This window comes from Hordeum vulgare, chromosome 5H (genome assembly GCF_904849725.1).
Source record: "Hordeum vulgare subsp. vulgare chromosome 5H, MorexV3_pseudomolecules_assembly, whole genome shotgun sequence".
NCBI classification, from domain to species: domain Eukaryota; kingdom Viridiplantae; phylum Streptophyta; class Magnoliopsida; order Poales; family Poaceae; genus Hordeum; species Hordeum vulgare.
Window position 1 is genome coordinate 551,801,860 of NC_058522.1, and position 18,167 is coordinate 551,820,026.

An 18,167-nucleotide genomic window follows, 5' to 3' on the forward strand; every position below is an offset into this window, starting at 1 on the left:
TTCCGTCACTCGAGGAACCCATCATCTACTTACTACTCCCCAGTGCCTTCCTCTAGGCCCAAGTATGGTGAAGTGTTATGTAGTCGACGTTCACATAACACCACTAGAGGAAAAACAACATACAACATATCAAAATACTGAACGAATATCAAATTCACATGACTATTATCAGCATGACTTATCCCATGTCCTCAGGAACAAAAGTAACTACTCACAAAGCATAATCATAATCATGATCAGAGGCGTAATGAATAGCATCAAGGATCTGAACATAAACTCTTCCACCAAGTAATCCAACTAGCATCAACTACAAAGAGTAATCAACACTACTAGTAACCTGACAAGTATCAATCGGAGTCGTGAGACGGAGATTGGTTACAAGAGATGAACTAGGGATTGGAGAGGATATGGTGCCGATGAAGATGTTGATGAAGATGACTCCCCTCCGACGACAGGAGTTTTTGTAATGACGATGGCGCCGATTTCCCCCTCCGGGAGGGAAGTTTCCCCGACAGGATCGTCCTGCCGGAGCTCTAGATTGGATCTGCTCAAGTTCCGCCTCGTGGCGGCGGCGAAACCACGAAAAAGCTCTCGATTGATTTTTTCTGGAATGAAACCCTTCATATAGCAATAAAGGGGGCCAGTGGGCCGTCAGGGAGCCCACAAGCTTGCTAGCCGCCACTAGGGGGTGGCGGTGGCAGGGCTTGTGGCGCCCTCGTAGCTCCCCTCTGGTACTTCTTTAGCCCAGTATTTTTTATATAATCCCAAAAAACTCCTCGTAAATTTTCAGGGCATTTGGAGATGTGCAGGATAGTGAACTAAGATTTGCTCCTTTTCCAGTCTAGAATTCCAGCTCCCTGAATTCTCCCTCTTCAAATAAACCTTGCAAAATAAGAGAGAAAAGGCATAAATATGGTACCACAAAGTAATATAACAGCCCATAAAGCAATAAATATAAACATGAAAGCATGATGCAAAATGGACGTATTACTCGATAGTAATTCGTTCACCCACCGTCTACTTGCTTTCATGAGAGAAGCCACTAGTGAACACTACGGCCCGTGGGTCTATTCACAACTATCGTTTCCACTTCCGCTTTTACTTTGCTTTGTTTCTTTTTTGCTTTCAGTTCTCACTTTGCAAACAATCTATAAGGGATTGACAACGCCTTCATAGCGTTGGGTGCAAGCTCTTTGTGTTTGTGCAGGTACTTGTGACTATCCTTCACCGGATCGATACCTTGGTTCTCAAAATTGAGGGAACGACTTATCGCCGTTGTGCTACGTCACCCTTTCCGCTTCAAGGGAACACCAACGCAAGGCTCCAAGGCCACGGGGGAATCCTTTGCATATTTGCCAAGGAAGTCCCTAAAGGCGTAGCCGTAGCAGAAGGACTCCTGGTGCCGTTGCTGAGGAGTATCAAGATAAGAATAGTCTCCCGTCAACACGCTTGTTTCTGGCGCTATTGGAAGGTCTTTTGTTGGAGTAGCAATGTCATCGACAGATATCTCGCACACAAATAGTTCATTGTCATAGGATTTAGTGAAAAGAGTTGGATCGAGTGAACCAGGTTTGAAGCCTTTCTTCATGAGGAATTCCTTCAATGTATCATACCATGCCCGAGGGGCTTGCTTGAGACCATGGAGCTCCTTTTTGAGTCTGAAGACTTTGTCGGGATTCTTTGGATCTTCAAAACCTGGGGGCAGAGGAACATATACTTCTTCATCAAGCTTACCATTGAGGAATGCACTTTTCACATCCATTTGATATAAAATGATGTTATGATGCTTAGCATAAGCAAGTAGTATTCGAATAGCTTCAAGTCTAGCAACAGGTGCAAAAGTTTCATCAAAATCTATTCCTTCAACCTGTGTGTAGCCTTGGGCTACAAGTCGTGCCTTATTCCTCACCACTTGACCATCCTCGTCTTTCTTCTTTTGGAAAATCCACTTGGTTTCGATGATATTGTGCTTGCGAGGATCTGGTCGTTTGACGAGCTCCCATACGTCATTCAGCTTGAATTGAAGAAGTTCGTCTTGCATAGCTTGGATCCACTCCGGTTCCAGGAAAGCCTCAGCAACTTTTGAAGGTTCTGTGATAGACATAAAGGATAAATGCCCACAAAAGTTAACTAAGTGTGAAGCTTTTGAGAGAGTGAGAGGACCTGGCGCGTTTATGTCATTGAGGATTTTGTCAAGTTCCACTTCATTTGCAATCCTCGGATTAGCTGGTTGAGGATTTCGTCTAGGCTGAGGAATTGGTTCTGGAGCAATTTCCTCAGGAGCATCTTCTTGATTTTCATCAGTGCTAGGAATGATTTCTTCATCAAGTTCCTCAGTGGGAACAATATCTTGAGTAGCTTTGAGCTTTATGGCTTCCTCAGGAGACTGCTTATCTGGATCAGGAGGCAATTGCTCTTTTTACGAGCCATTAGTTTCATCGAACCGCACATCTACAGTCTCAACAACTTTGTTGTGATAGTTGTTGAAGACTCTGTAGGTGTGCGAGTCCTTTCCATAACCGAGCATAAAACCCTGATGTGCCTTAGGTGCAAACTTTGAGCTATGGTGAGGATCTCTAATCCAACATTTTGCACCGAAGACTTTGAAATAACTTACATTGGGTTTCTTGTTTGTGAGGAGTTCATATGAGGTTTTCTTGAGGAATTTGTGAAGATATACCTTGTTGATGATATGGCATGCAGTGTTGATTGCTTCAGGCCAAAAGCGACGAGGAGTCTGATATTCTTCAAGCATGGTTGTTGCCATTTCAACCAGAGTCTTGTTCTTCCTTTCGACGACACCATTCTGTTGAGGAGTATAAGGAGCAGACAATTTGTGAGTAATACCAAGTTCATCAAGATAATTATCAAGACCAGTGTTTTTGAACTCTGTTCCATTATGACTCCTGATGTGTTTGATCTTGATGCGGAAGTTCATTGAGGCCCTTGAAGAAAATCGTTTGAAGACTTCCTGCACTTCAGTTTTATATAAGATGATATGCACCCATGTATATCTGGAATAATCATCAACTATGACGAAGCCATATAAAGATGCTGCATTTGTTAGTGTGGCATAATGAGTAGGTCCAAAAAGATCCATGTGAAGCAATTCAAATGGACGAGTAGTGGTCATGATGGTCTTCCAGGGGTGCTTGGATCTAGTCATTTTCCCAGACTCACAAGCACTGCAGAGATGGTCCTTGAGGAATTTGACTGATTCGATGCCGATGACATGCTTCTTATTTGCGAGCGTGTGCAAATTCCTCATACCCGCATGACCGAGTCTTCGATACCACAACCACCCTTCTGAGGTTTTCTCTAGTAAGCAAGTGGCTGGTTGAGGACCTGTAGATAAATCAACAATGTACAAATCCCCTCTTCTAACACCTTCGAAGACTTTGGATCTATCAGATTCCATGATAACAACACATCTGCATCTTCCAAAGATAACAATCATATCAAGATCACAAAGCATTGAGACTGACATGAGGTTAAATCCAGGGGATTCAACAAGCATTACTTTGTCCATGTGCCTATACTTGCAAATAGCCACTTTGCCAAGTCCCAATACCTTTCTTTTACCTTTGTCAGCATATGTGATTTGCTTCAGGGGTGATGGAGTTAGTGGCATATTCATCAGCAAGCTTTTGTCACCAGTCTTGTGGTGTGTGCAGCCACTATCAAGAACCCACTCAGTACTCTTGGGTTTGTCATCCTGCAGATGAATTAGTACAACTTACCATCTCATATGCTTCAGACTTGAAGAATATGATATCAATTTCATCAGATAGGAATTTCATCATAACAGAATTATAAGGACGTGTGAAATATTTCTATTATATCAATATTAGCTTGCGTCCTATCAAGCATTTCCTCAGGTCTCCAGCAAATTCTTCAGATGATGATTTTCATCTGGAGACCTGACCTGCAGAAGTGATTAGTTCAATTTCTTCACCACCCACATCTGAAGGGGTGGTAAAGCATTCATCATCCTGCGAGTACCATATGAGAAAGGGGGCATTGAAGCTAATGCACTTCTCTTAACAGTAGGGGGTTAAAGTACTCATATGAATATGCAGTGAACTTGTTTGAGGATTTATGAACATAATGATTTGAAGAATAACGCTCATATTCATATTGCTTGTAATTTCCCTGCATGTTAGAAGCATTAGCACGGGTACGAGCATAGTTTTGACTAGTTGAGGATTTTGATCCTCTTGAAGACTTTGGTCCTCCTGAGGAATTTGATCTGGGTATCAAATTCTTCATAGCTGGTGTCATGAGGACATTCACCTGAAGATTTTCAAGGCAACTTTTGGGAACCCAGATTTTCCTCAAGGGAGGGCCATTCCTGGAGTTAGTTCCAACATATCGAGCAAATACTTCACCAGATTTATTTTTGAACAGTTTATAGTTGGAGTCAAATGGCTCATCTGAGGAATAGGATAATTCACATGAAAAGCATGTAAGATTGGATGGATCAAAAGGAGGCCCAATAGCAGCAACCCATGAGGTTTTGGGATACTGCTCAGGTTTCCAATAGGATCCATCAGCATTCAGTTTCCTCTCAAAGGCAATTCCTTCTTTCCTTGGGTTCCTGTTCAAGATCTGCTTTTTGAGCACATCACAAAGGGTTTGATGTCCTTTGAGACTTTTGTATATGCCTGTCACATACAATTCCTTCAGCCCTGCATTTTCATGAGTGACATTTGTGTTTTCCTCAAGTGAGGAATTTGACACTATAGGAGCAGTTGAAAAGTTTGTAGCAATTGAAGCATTTGATGATTCTGGTCAAGAATTAGCAGTTTCCCGTTTGATGCATTTAAGACATGGATGAATGAACTCAACTTGAGCAGCGCTGATCTGTTGAGCTAGTAATGAATCATTTTCCATACGAAGATCATCATGAGAAATCCTCAGCTTCTCAAGATCAAGCTTCCTTTGATGAAATTCATAGGAAAGTTTCTCATGATCAGCGAGGAGTGTAACATGACGATCTTGAAGATTATCAATTCTGGATTGAAGACTTTTCGTATCTTCAGTGAGGATTTGGGTAAGATTCATTTCATCATTCAACAGATCATCACTTCTATCTAGCAGTTTGTGAAGCTTTTCCAGGGCAGTTTGTGTTTAGTGGCAATGATGGAAAGTTTACGGTAACTGGGTTTTTCATAATCATTAGGTTCACAGTCACTTAAATCAGAGGAGGAAGCATCATTCGGTACCTTTGAACCTTTTGCCATGAAGCAATAGGTTGGAGCGAAGTCATCAGCATAGTCATCAGTGTGGATGGTGTTATCATTTTCTTCAAGGTTGAAGATTGACTTGCTGACGAATGTGGTTGCAAGTGCAAGACTAGACTGTCCGGATTCTAAGTCTTCATCAGAACCCTCCTCTTCATCACATTCCTTGGATTCTGCCTCTGAATCAATTTCCTTGCCAATAAGTGCCTGAGCCTTTCTGAAACTAGTCTTCTTGTGCGATGAGGACTTTGAAGATGAGGATTTTGAAGGTTTCTTCTTTTTCTTCGAGTCGTCAGAAATTTCATCCTTGTATTTCTTCTTCTTTGATTCCTTTCCCCAACGAGGAAAATCAGCAATGTAGTGACCTGATTTCTTGCATTTGTGGCAGGTTCTTTTCTTGTAGTCCTGAGATGAAGATTCTGATTTCCTCATATATCTTCTTGAAGATTTACCGAACTGGCCACGTCGTGTAAACCTCTGGAATTTCCTCACGCGCATTGCAAGCTCGTGTCCAAATTCTTCAGGATCACCAATGCTACCATCCGAGTCTTCTTCTTCAGATGAGGAAATTACTCTGGCCTTCAGTGCACGTGGTCTAGAATAGCTTGGTCCATATAGATCTTTTTTTCTTCTTGTTGGAATTCATGAGTATTGAGTCTTTCGAGTATATCAGCTGGATCAAGCATCTTGTAGTCTGGTCTTTCTTGAATCATCAGAACTAAAGTATCAAATGAAGAATCCAAAGATCTTAGCAGTTTCTTCACAACTTCGTGATCAGTAATGTCTCGAGCTCCCAGTGCTTGCAGTTCATTTGATATGTCAGTGAGGCGATCAAAGGTATCTTGGCAGCTTTCATTGTCAACCTCTTGAAGCGATTGAAGAGATTGCGAAGAACATAAACACGAGAATCACGTTGGGTTGATACTCCTTCATTAACTTTGGACAACCTTTCCCAGATAAGTTTCGCTGAGCCCAAAGCACTTACTCTGCCATACTGGCCCTTGCTCAGATGGCCACAAATGATATTCTTCGCTTGAGAATCAAGTTGCTTGAATTTCTTCACATCAGCAGCAGAGATAGTAGCAGAGATGATAGGGACGCCATGTTCCACAATATACCAAGATTGTTGTCAATAGCTTGTAGATGCATCTGCATCTTGGTCTTCCAGAAGGGAAAGTCCTTTCCTTCGAAGGTAGAAAATGTTGCAGTAACCTTAATCATGCCTGCATTCGACATAATTAAACTCCAGGTGCTTAAACCAAAATCACACAGAACAAGGGAGTACCTTGCTCTGATACCAATTGAAAGTGCGTTATATCGACTAGAGGGGGTGAATAAGAGATTTTTAGAATTTCATCACTGAGGAAATTCCTTTTGAGAAATTCCTCACTGATGACTAACTTACAGCGGAAACAACAAAGGATCAGGAGTGCAAGGTATCACTACAGCAGTTTTTCAGGATGAAGAATATGAAAAAAGTTTGCACAGTATGCAGGCACGCAGAAAACAGATGAGGATTAACTCACGTGAAGAATTTGGGGTTGAGGAATTTCAGAGAAAGTCTTTAGCAAATTCTTCAAACAGTGACAGTGAAAATCATCAACACACAATCTGAGGAATATAAAGAGTTGAGGAAATAGAACCCGTTTCACAGTGAAGTCAGTGGTTGATGACCCAGTTCCAACTGATGTGATAGTTGAACATATGGTTTGGAGCGGCTTGGTATTGAAACCAAAGAACACCCAGTCCCGGGACACACAGTGTTGGGTTACGTAGCATAAATTCAAAAAAATTCCTATGCCATATTCAGATCTTCCAATGGAGACACCAGCAAGGAGAGAGGGGTGAGTGCATCTTCATACCTTTGAAGATCTCTAAGCGGAAGCGTTGCTAGAACGCGGTTGATGGAGTCGTACTCGTGGCGATTCAGATCGCGGTGTGATTCTGATCTAGTGCCGAACCACGGCACCTCCGTGTTGAACACACGTGCAGCCCTGTGACGTATCCCGCACCTTGATCCAGCAAGGAGGAGGGATAGGTTGGGGAAGATCTCCAGCAGCACGACGACGTGGTGTCGATGGAGAGACGAGGTCTCCCGGCAGGGCTTCGCCAAGCACCGTGGGAGAGTAGGAAGAAGGGGGGCAGGGCTGCGTCGAGGGAGATGGAAAACTGTGCAAAACAGCCCCGAAACCCCCACTATATATAGGAGGAGGGGAGGGGGTGCCACCCCTAGGGTTCCCACCCTAGGTGGTGCGGCAGCCCCCCCCCCAGATGGGAGGTGCGGCGGCCAGGGCAGGGGGGAGGGGTGGCGCACCCCTAGGTGGGCCTTAGGCCCACCAGCGCCTAGGGTTCCCCCCCCCTCCACCTTCAGCGCCTTGGGCCTCCTTGTGGGAGGCGCACCAACCCACTTTGGGCTGGTTGCCCTCCCTATTTTGGCCCATGCTACCTCTTGGGGCTGCTGGCCCGTTCCGGTGGACCCTCGGGACCATTTCCGGTGGTCCCGGTGGTCCCGGTACATTACCAGTGACGCCCGAAACATTTCCGGTGTCCAAAACCATCCATCCTATATATCAATCTTTACCTCCGGACCATTCCGGAGCTCCTCGTGATGTCCGGGATCTCATCCGGGACTCCAAACAACTTTCGTTAACCTCGTATAACAATTCCCTATAACCCTAGTGTGTAGACCCTACGGGTTCGGGAGATAGGCAGACATGACCGAGACACCTCTCCGGCCAATAACCATCAGCGGGGTCTGGATACCCATGTGATGAACTCATCGATGAACCACGATGTCAAGGATTCAATTAATCCCGTATACAATTCCCTTTGTCTGGCGGTATAGAACTTGCCCGAGATTCGATCGTCGGTATGCCTATACCTTGTTTAATCTCATTACCGGTAAGTATCTTTACTCGTTCCGTAGCACGTCATCATGTGACTAATTCCTTAGTCACATTGAGCTCATGATGATGTTCTATCGAGTGGGCCCAGAGATACCTCTCCGTCACGCAGAGTGACAAATCCCGATCTTGATTCGTACCAACCCAACAGACACTTTCAGGGGTACCCGTAGTGCACCTTTATAGTCACCCAGTTACGTTGTGACGTTTGATACACCCAAAGCACTCCTACGGTATACGGGAGTTGCACAATCTCATGGTCGAAGGAAAAAACACTTGACATTAGAAAAGCTTTAGCATACGAACAATACGATCTAGTGCTATGCTTAGGATTGGGTCTTGTCCATCACATCATTCTCCCAATGATGTGATCCCGTTATCAATGACATCTAATGCCCATGATCAAGAAACCATGATCATCTATTGATCAATGAGCTAGCCAACTAGAGGCTTGCTAGGGACACATTGTGATCTATTTATTCACACATGTATTAATGTTTCCTGTTAATACAATTATAGCATGAACAATAGACGATTATCATGAACAAGGAAATATGCTAATAATCATTTTATTATTGCCTCTAGGGCATATTTCCAACAGTCTCCCACTTGCACTAGAGTCAGTAATCTAGTTACATTGTGATGTATCAAACACCCATAGCATTATGGTGTTGATCATGTTTTGCTCGAGGAAGAGGTTTAATAAACGGGTCTGCGACATTCAGATCCGTATGTACTTTACAAATCTCGATTACTCCACTCTGGACATGGTCCTGGATGGAGTTGTAGTGGCGTTTGATGTGCTTGGTCTTCCGGTGAAACATGGGCTCCTTAGCTATGGCAATGGCCCCAGTGTTATCACACAAGAGCGTCATTGGACCCGACGCTCTTGGAACCACTCCAAGGTCGGTGATGAGCTCCTTCATCCAAATTCCTTCATGAGCCACTTCTGAAGCAGCTATGTACTCCGCTTCACATGTAGATGTTGCCACGACTTCTTGCTTGCTGCTGCACCAGCTCACTACCCCACCATTCAAAACATATACGTATCCGGTCTGTGACTTAGAGTCACCCAGATCTGTGTCGAAGCTAGCATTGACATAACCCTTTACGACGAGCTCTTCGTCACCTCCATAAACGAGAAACATCTCCTTAGTCCTCTTTAGGTACTTAAGGATATTCTTGACCGTTGTCCAGTGTTCCATACCGGGATCACTTTGGTACCTCCCTACCAAACTTATGGCAAGGTTTATATCAGATCTGGTACACAACATGGCATACATTAGAGAGGCTACAGCTGAAGCGTAGAGGACAATACTCATCTTATCTCTATCTGCTGTCGTGGTCGGTGACTGAGTCTTACTCAATCTCATACCTTGCAAAACTGGCAAGAACCCTTTCTTTGAGTTTTCCATATTGAAATTCTTGAATATCTTGTCAAGGTATGTACTTTGCGAAAGACCTATGAGGCGTCTCGATCTATCTCTATAGATCTTGATGCCTAATATGTACGCAGCTTCTCGAAGGTCCTTCATTGAAAAACTCTTGTTCAAATAGGCCTTTATGCTATCCAACATCTCTATATTATTCCCCATCAATAATATGTCATCCACATACAATATTAGGAAAGCTACAGAGCTCCCACTCACTTTCTTGTACAGACAGGCTTCTCCGTTAACCTGTATGAACCCAAACGCTTTAATTACCTCATTAAAGCAAATGTTCCAACTCCGAGATGCTTGCACAAGCCCATAGACGGAGCGCTGGAGCTTGCACACTTTGGTAGCACACTTAGGGTCGACAAAACCTTCTGGTTGCATCATATACAACTCTTCCTTAAGGTTCCCGTTAAGGAACGCTGATTTGACGTCCATTTGCCAAATTTCATAATCATACAAGGCGGCAATTGCTCACATGATTCGGACTGATTTCAGCTTCGCTACGGGATAGAAAGTCTCTTCGTAGTCAATTCCTTGAATTTGTCGAAAACCCTTTGTGACAAGTCGAGCTTTATAAACGGTTACATTACCGTTTGCATTAGTCTTGTTCTTTAAGATCCATTTATTTTCTATGGCTCGCCAGGCATCGGGCAAGTCCACCAAAGTCCATACTTTGTTCTCATACATGGATCCTATCTTGGATTTCATAGCTTCAAGCCATTTGTTGGAATCGGGGCCCACCATCGCTTCTTCATAGTTCGAAGGTTCACCATTGTCTAACAACATGATTTCCATCACAGAGTTGTCGTACCACTCTGGTGCGGCGCGTGCCCTTGTGGACCTTCGCGGTTCATTAGTAACTTGATCCGAAGATTCATGATCATTATCATTAACTTCCTCTTCAGTTGGTGCAGGAGCCACAGGAACATTTTCCCGTGCTGCGCTACTTTCCTGTTCGAGAGGGGGCGTAATTACCTCATCAAGTTCTACCTTCCTCCCACTTACTTCTTTCGAGAGAAACTCTTTCCCTGGAAAGGATCCATTCTTGGAAACAAAGGTTTTACCTTCGGATCTAAGATAGAAGGTATACCCAATAGTTTCCTTAGGGTATCCTATGAATACGCATTTCTCCGCTTTGGGTTCGAGCTTTTCTGGTTGAAGTTTCTTCACATAAGCATCGCAGCCCCAAACTTTAAGAAACGACAACTTAGGTTTCTTGCCAAACCATAGTTCATACGGTGTCGTCTCAACGGATTTAGACGGTGCCCTATTTAAAGTGAATGTTGCAGTTTCTAATACGTATCCCCAATATTATAGCGGTAAGTCGGTAATAGACATCATAGATCGTACCATATCTAATAAAGTGCAATTACGACGTTCAGACACTCCGTTGTGTTGCGGCATGTCAGGCGGCATCAGGTGTGAAACCATTCCACACTTCCTTAGGTGTGTGCCAAACTCATGACTTAAATATTCTCCTCCACGATCAGATCGTAGACAATTAATTTTTCTGTCACGTTGATTCTCGACCTCACTGTGAAATTCCTTGAACTTTTCAAACGTCTCAGATTTGTGCTTCATCAAGTAAATATACCCATACCTACTCAAATCATCGGTGAGAGTGAGAACATAACGATAGCCACCGCGAGCTTCAACATTCATTGGACTACACACATCAGTATGTATTATTTCCAATAAATCGGTTGCTCTCTCCATTATTCCTGATAATGGAGTCTTGGTCATCTTGCCCATGAGGCACGGTTCGCATGTGTCAAATGATTCAAAGTCAAGAGACTCTAATAGTCCATCGGTATGGAGCTTCTTCATGCGCTTAACACCGATATGACCAAGGCGGCAGTGCCACAAGTATGTGGGACTATCATTATCAACTTTACATCTTTTGGTACTCACACTATGAATATGTGTAACATCACGATCGAGATTCATCAAGAATAAACCATTCACCAGCGGAGCATGACCATAACACATATCACTCATATAAATAGAACAACCATTATTCTCTGACTTAAATGAGTAGCCGTCTTGCATTAAGCAAGACCTTGATACAATATTCATGATCAAAGATGGTACTAAATAACAATTATTAAGGTTTAAAACTAATCCCGATGGTAGATGTAGAGGTACCGTGCCCACGGCGATCACATCGACCTTGGAGCCATTCCCGACACGCATCGTCACCTCGTCCTTGGCCAGTCTCCGCTTATTTTGGAGTTCCTGCTTTGAGTTGCAAATGTGAGCAACAACACCGGTATCAAATACCCAGGAGCTACTACGAGCGCTGGTAAGGTACACATCAATAACATGTATATCACATATACCTTTAACGTTGTCAGCCTTCTTGTCCGCTAAGTATTTGGGGCAGTTCCGCTTCCAGTGACCCTTTCCCTTGCAATAGAAGCACTTAGTCTCAGGCTTGGATACATTCTTTTTCTTCTTCCCGGCATCTGGCTTACCGGGCGCGGCAACGGCTTTGCCATCTTTCTTGAAGTTCTTCTTACCCTTGCCCTTCTTGAAACTAGTGGTCTTGTTGACCATCAACACTTGATGCTCTTTCTTGATTTCTACTTCTGCAGACTTGAGCACCGAGTACAATTCGGGAATGGTCTTCTCCATCCCTTGCATGTTGTAGTTCAACACAAAACCTTTGTAGCTTGGTGGGAGAGACTGGAGGATTCTGTGAAGTCAGACGACCGTGTAACCCAGACATTTTGAGTATGTGCTCACTGACAGAACTGTTCTCCTCCATCTTATAGCTAAAGAACTTGTCGGAGACTTCATATCTCTCGACACAGTCATGAACTTGAAAAACTAGTTTCCGCCCTTGGAACATCTCATATGCACCGTGTTGTTCAAAATGCCTTTGGAGCCCCGTTTCCAAACTGTATAACATGCCACACCTAACCAGAGAGTAGTCAACACTCCGTGTTTGCCAGACATTTAGTATGTCCTGGGCTGCTGCGGGAGCTGGAGGGTCACCTAGCGGCACATCAAGGACATAAGCCTTTTTAGCTGCTTCAAGAATGAGCTTCAAGTTGCGAACCCAGTCTGCATAGTTGCTACCATCATCTTTCAGCTTGTTTTTCTCTAGGAATGCGTTGAAATTGAGGTTGACGTTGGTCATCTACAATATTTATAAAGACAATTTTTAGACTAAGTTCATGACAATTAAGTTCATTTAATCAAATTAAGTATGAACTTCCACTTAAATCGACATCCCTGTAGTAATCTAAGTGATACATGATCCATGTTGACTAACCCGTGTCCGATCATCATGTGAGACGGACTAGTCACCATGGTGAGCAACTTCATGCTGATCGTATTCAACCATACGACTCATGTTTGACCTTTCGGACCCTTGTATTCGAGGTCATGTCTGTACATGCTAAGCTCGTCGAGTCAACCTAGGTGTTTCGCGTGTATAAATCTGGCTTACACCCGTTGTATGCGAACGTTAGAATCTATCACACCCGATCATCACGTGGTGCTTCGAGACAATGATCCTTCGCAATGGTGCACACTTAGGGGAATACGTTCTCGAAATTTTAAGAGGGATCATCTTATTATGCTACCGTCGTTCTAAGCAATAAGATGAAAAACATGATAAACATCACAATGCAATCATATAGTGACATGATATGGCCATTATCATCTTCGCTCTTTCGATCTCCACCTTCAGGTATCGCATGATCATCATTGTCACCGGCGTGACACCATGATCTCCATCATCGTGTCTCCGTGAAGTCGTCACGCCAACTACTACTATCACTACTACTATAGCTAACCGTTAGCAATGAAGTAAAAGTAGTAACCACATGTCATTGCATCTCATACAATAAATTAAGACAACTCCTATGGATCCTGCCGGTTGTCATACTCATCGACATCCAAGTCGTGAAACCTATTACAATAACATGATCATCTCATACATCGTACATGCAACATCACAACTTTGGCCATATCACATCACATGTGAAACCCTGCAAAAACAAGTTAGACGTCCTCTAATTGTTGTTGCAAGTTTTACGTGGCTGATTTGGGTTTCTAGCAAGAACGCCTTCTTACCTACATGACAGCCACAACAATGATATGCCAAAGATATTTACCCTTCATAAGGACCCTTTTCATCAAATCCAATCTGACTAGAGTAGGAGAGACAGATACCCGCTAGCCACCTTTATGCACGGTGTGCATGTATGTCGGTGGAACCAGTCTCACGTAAGCGTACGTGTAAGGTCGGTCTGGGCCGCTTCATCCCACAATACCGCCGGAAAATAATAAGACTAGTAGCGGCAAGAAATTGAAAAATCATCGCCCACAACCTTTTGTGTTCTACTTGTGCATAGAATCTACGCATAGAAAACCTGGCTCGGATGCCACTGTTGGGTTATGTAGCATAAATTCAAAAAAATTCCTACGCCATATTCAGATCTTCCTATGGACAGACCAGCAACGAGAGAGGGGCGAGTGCATCTTCATACCTTTGAAGATCGCTAAGCGGAAGCGTTGCTAGAACGCGGTTGACGGAGTCCTACTCGCGGCGATTCAAATCGCGGTGTGATTCCAATCTAGTGCCGAACCACGGCACGTCCGCGTTCAACACACGTGCAGCCCGGTGACGTCTCCTACACCTTGATCCAGCAAGGAGGAGGGAGAAGTTGGGGAAGATCTCCAGCAGCACGACGGCGTGGTGTCGATGGAGAGACGAGGTCTCCCGGCAGGGCTTCGCCAAGCACCGTGGGAGAGGAGGAAGAAGGGGGGCAGGGCTGCGCCGAGGGAGATGGAAAACTGTGTGCAAAACAGCCCCGAAACCCCCACTATATATAGGAGGAGGGGAGGGGGGTGCCACCCCTAGGGTTCCCACCCTAGGTGGTTCGGCATCCCCCCCAGATGGGAGGTGCGACGACCAGGGCAGGGGGAGGGGTGGCGCACCCCTAGGTGGGCCTTAGGCCCACCAGCGCCTAGGGTTTCCCCCCCCCCTCCAACTCCTACGCGTTGGGCCTCCTAGTGGGAGGCGCACCAGCCCACTTTGGGCTAGTTGCCCTCCCTATTTCGGCCCATGCTACCTCTTGGGGCTGGTGGCCCCTTCCGGTGGACCCCCGGGACCATTTCCGGTGGTCCCGGTACATTACCGGTGACGCCCGAAACATTTCCGCTGTCCAAAACCATCCATCCTATATATAAATCTTTACCTCCGGACCATTCCGGATCTCCTTGTGACGTACGGGATCTCATCCGGGACTCCGAACAACTTTCGATAACCTCATATAACAATTCCCTATAACCCTACCATCATCGAACCTTAAGTGTGTAGACCCTACGGGTTCGGGAGACAGGCAGACATGACCGAGACACCTCTCCGGCCAATAACAATCAGCAGGGTCTGGATACCCATGGTGGCTCCCAATTTCTCCACGATGATCTCATTGGATGAACCACGATGTCAAGGATTCAATTAATCTCGTATACAATTCCCTTTGTCTGTCGGTATAGAACTTGCCCGAGATTTGATCGTCGGTATGCCTATACCTTGTTCAATCTCGTTACCGGTAAGTCTCTTTACTCGTTCTGTACCACGTCATCGTGTGAATAACTCCTTAGTCACATTGAGCTCATGGTGATGTTCTACCGAGTGGGCCCAGAGATACCTCTCCGTCACGCGGAGTGACAAATCCCGATCTCGATTCGTACCAACCCAACAGACACTTTCAGAGGTACCCGTAGTGCACCTTTATAGTCACCCAGTTACGTTGTGACGTTTGATACACCCAAAGCACTCCTACGGTATCCGGGAGTTGCACAATCTCACGGTCGAAGGAAAAAACACTTGACATTAGAAAAGCTTTCGCATACGAACAATACGATCTAGTGCTATGCTTAGGATTGGGTCTTGTCCATCACATCATTCTCCCAATGATGTGATCCCGTTATCAATGACATCTAATGCCCATGATCAAGAAACCATGATCATCTATTGATCAACGAGATAGCCAACTAGAGGCTTGCTAGGGACAATTGTGATCTATTTATTTACACATATATTAATGATTCCTGTTAATACAATTATAGCATGAACAATAGACGATTATCATGAACAAGGAAATATGATAATAACCATTTTATTATTGCCTCTAGGGCATATTTCCAACACATAGTCCTTACCGTATTCTCCTTGGGCTAAGAACACACAGTCCTCGTCCAACACTCGTGGTAAGTCTTCAGGGTAGACTTCCAAACCCTCACAAACTTGGTCACCTGGCGATCCACAATTGACTGCTGGATTGCTCTAGACCATGACGCCTAACCGTCTGGAGGATGCACAATCCTCAAAGGTAAAAGGCTTCAGTCCCACACAAGAACAACTTCTTCAGTGATGCTCAATCACTTGGTTTTCGGTTTGTGGTTTGGTGTTTGGGGTATTTCCTCACTGATGAATTACTCTCGAAGACTCTGAGGAATTTGGGTTGCTCTTATGACAAGTGTCAGTTTCTAACGGAGCAGCCAACCAGCTAATGGTTGTGGGGGGCGGCTATTTATTGGTTGGGAGCATCCCGACATGATTTGACATTAATGCCCTTAAATAATGTGACCGTTTGTGTGGATAAGACCAATGATGTGGCCTGGCTATCTATAACGGCCGGGACCCTCAACTGCGAGAGTCCTCTTGTCTCTCATATTCCTCACTTGAGGCTTTTGGTAAGATTAGGCTTGGGTTGAGCATCATGAGGAAATTCATTCCAATGTGTTACCTCAACCCCTTTAACAGTACGGTGTTCATATTACTCAAGTGTGAAGAAAATAAAACATCAAGGATAAATATTCATGCTTCAAAGTCTTCAGATTGATTTTCTTCAGGACACACCGAATTCCTCAATTTCAATATCTTCATGAGGAATATCAATTTCATCGCAAATTCTTCGCGATTCAATTCTTTAGCATGAGACCAATTTCTTCAACTGAAGATATACATTTTTAGGGGTCAATATTCATCAAATATTTCAAACTGCTCAGCGACTTATAGATCATGTGTACACTCATGAACACATTAGATACTTAACCTATAAGTCTTCAAACCACCAAAATCACTAAGGGGCACTAGATGCACTTACAATATTCACAATTTTATTTTATATATTACCATCAATTGTGTTGAGTTTTATTCGTATATATGCATGTATTGACCCCCTTCTTTAAATTATATCTGGAAGAAGCGGGATGAACCCCTGTCAGATGATGGCATACGAGCAATTCAAGAGGAATTGGCAGGATTCTTTATTGACCACGTCATACCAAAATACGGAGAAAACATTGTGAGCTATTTGTGATTGGATCTTAGGTAGATGATTTTAGGCATTGTAAAAGATGTTATATTGTACAAGATGTTTAGTGATTGTAAATGGTTTCCTTCATTTTCTTATTAGCTAGCGTCATGTTCTCTCTATATGTATAGTAGTTAGCGTCCACTAAGCAGGGAGAAAGAGAGGACAGTTCTCTCTATTAGCTACCTAACACAATACGAAGCACTAAATTAACCCTCCAAACCCCCCCCCCCCCCATTCAAAAAAAAACAAAAACTCCAGCTCCGGCCAGATGCTGACACATGGATGCCATGTTGTCCCGGTTGGTGTGACCAACCGGGACTAAAGGCCCTCCTGCTCGGGATCCCCGCAGCGGCCACGTGGAGACCCTTCGATACCGGTTGGTAAGCGAACCGGGACTAAAGATTTTGGGCTTCAGTCCCGACCATTTAGTCCCTGTTCCGGAACCGGGGTAATGAGCCTCTGGAACCGGGACAAATGGGCCTTTCTGTACTAGTGTAAACTTAAAATACATATTGGACATGCTCAAATTCAGTACAATAACTCTCAAATTCAGTTAAAAATAGTGCAACCATATTCGGCTAAATAACTCTCAAATTTAGTTAAAACACTGCATCCATATTCAGTTACATAACTCTCAAATTCAGTTAAAAACAGTGTAGACATATATTTAGTTAGATAACTCTCAAATTTTCAGTTAAAATCAGTGGAGCCATATTCAGTTAAAAACATTATTGACTGAAAAATTACAGCAAATGTTCAGTATTTTCACACTATGAGTTCATCATATTTTTCTATGTACAAAACACACTTTCAGTTCCACATATGTTCACTCCACACACTACATCAACAACGAAAATTTGCATCAGGGGGTGCATAACAAGAATTCCTGATTGCTTTCATCAACATGTTTGAAATAAAAGTCGCCTCCTTGAAAACCCCCATTAAACCCTAGGTCTATTCGAGATCCGGGAGTTCTGACCAGTCACAACTACTAATACATACGCCAAATACATGCTTGAAACAGAGCATGAACATCTCAATCAAGTGGTACAAGCCAAATATCCTATCACAAAAACCGTACATGCAGCAACTCACAAAGAATCGACAAATATAAGGGAAGGAAGACTTATGGGACCACATACCGTATGTCGGTGCTGCTTCCCCCCGCCGTCTGTGTCGCGGTTCATCCATCTCCTCCGACTACGTCCGCAGTGGAGCAGTTCCACCTATGCCAGCGCCTCC